At 40.6% G+C, this 2,055-nt stretch overlaps 1 protein-coding gene across 1 annotated transcript in view; it reads left to right on the forward strand.

Moving 5' to 3' along the window:
* Positions 1 to 2,055, forward strand: part of Vps13c (vacuolar protein sorting 13 homolog C) — a 170,179-nt gene that overhangs the window by 137,544 nt on the left and 30,580 nt on the right. The window lies entirely within an intron of this gene.

Raw genomic sequence — 2,055 nt, forward strand, 5'->3', positions numbered from 1 at the left:
TGGGATGGGGTAAGCGCATCCGGGCTGCGCTTTGGGTGTGGGTCTCCAGGAGGGCTGCGGTCGTGGTCGCCGGCCTGTCGTCACTCGGTGGAACTCATTGAACTGCTGGTTGATGCAGCCCAAAGAGGACTGCAGCGTTTGTCTTCCCCCTTTTGCCTTCACAGCACTTGATGGGAAAGAAAGTTTTTTTTCTCTTTTCTGTTTGTGGATTTCTTAATGTTCTAGAAACACTGAGAAGTTTTATAAGGAAGTATGCATAGGTGATAGAGTTATTGAAGCACAAGTAGCTATAACTATCTCTACAGAGGTTGTACACACTAGCTTGGGTCAGTGGAAGCAAAGAGCAGAAACTAGAAAGCACTCAGGATGTAGTATAGCAGGCATTTAAAATTTTACACTTATGAGAGCATTTATCAAGGAATAAGCACTTAACTGTATATTTCAGTATTACATGCAGTTTTTTTAAAACTGAAAGTCACTTGTTTAGTCACAGAGATCAAAGGTTTTCTCTTTCATTCTTTGATATATTCTTTTCATGTTAGTGTTACATATACCATCATATTTTTTTGGTTGTTCTTTATAAGGATGCTTGTAAGATTTATTGAAATCACTTGATTAAGGGCCAGCAAGATAGCTCCGCGGACCAAGTGCCTGTGTAGGCGAGTGCAGGGACTGGGCTTTGATCCCCAGCACCACCTTCCGTGCTGGCTGCGCCCCCAGGCCCTCTGAGCCTGCAACCAGGTCTGAGCATGGTGGTGCCCACCTGTAATCCCTACACTGGGCAGGCTGAAACAGAAGGAGTGCTAGAGTCTGAGCTGCATAGTGAGACTCTGTATCAAATACATAAATTTAAAAAATGAAAAAAAATTACCTGCTTATATTTTTTGCCTTGTATACATTGAATAATATCTAGGTTCTAAAGGAAAACTAATTCATTTGTTTAATGTTTAAAAACAGACCTTTATTTGCAGTTTTAGGTCTAGAAGAAGAGGGTTTTTTTTTTTTTTTTTTTTTTTAGGGTGTACAGGGTGTTTAGGGTCTCACTACTAGATTGGATTCATAGTGATCCGCCTGCTTACAGCCTCCCAAGAGCTGGGATTACAGGCGCATACCACCACACCTGGTCTTAATTGCCGTCTCAGCTTGCCCTGGGGGTGAGCCCGGCATGGCAGGCCTAGGGATTGAACACCCGGCCCCTGCACCTGCTTGCAGGCGCTTTAATCTGCTGAGCTATTTGGCCAAGGTCTAGAAGAAGATTGAGTGGATGTGTATGACTCGCACACCTGTGCCCTCAAGTTTCTTGTTACTAGCTTGCTGCAAAGTTGTAATAATGCATTTGTTATTATTGATGAGTGACTATCACTAACATTATTATTGACGTAAAATAAGTACATAGTTTACTTTGGGATTCAACCTTTGAATTTCCAGTTTATGACTTTGACGAATGTATAACCCATACCCACCAGTAGAATATTACATAGAATAGTTTCAGCCCTTAAAAGTCTCTCGTCTTCCATCTGTTAGCCCCTGCCATTCTCTTTCCTGAATTCCTGGAAATGATTGTTTAATAAATCTAGTAAAGGGCATCTCATTGTTTTAATTTGCATTTCCCTGATGGCATGTGATACTGCGTATCTTTTCGTATGCTTACTCGACATACGAGTTCCTTCTTCCATTAGCTCTGGGGATCTTCCTGTTTTAACTTGGCTGTTATCGTTTAGTTTTGAGTTGTTTATTTTGGATACTAGTATTTTATAAAGCAAGTGTTTTACAAATTGTTTCTCTTAGGGGCCAGGGAGATGGCTCAGTAGAATAAACACTTTCCTGGCAAGTGCAAGGACCTGAGTTCAATCCCCAGTTCCACTAAAAAAAAAGTTTATCTTAAGAAAATTCACTGCACTGGGTAGTATCAGTTTTTTCTCTTGTGGATTTTGATTTTGGTGTTGCAGTAAAGGAGTCATTTCAATACCCAGGATCACTTAGATTTTTTCCCTCTTGTTTTCTAGGAGTTGTGATCTTCCTTTTTTTTTTTTTTTTTTTTTTTTAACGCCGAAT

This window comes from Octodon degus, unplaced genomic scaffold (assembly GCF_000260255.1).
Source record: "Octodon degus isolate 3935 unplaced genomic scaffold, OctDeg1.0 scaffold00026, whole genome shotgun sequence".
Lineage (NCBI taxonomy): Eukaryota > Metazoa > Chordata > Mammalia > Rodentia > Octodontidae > Octodon > Octodon degus.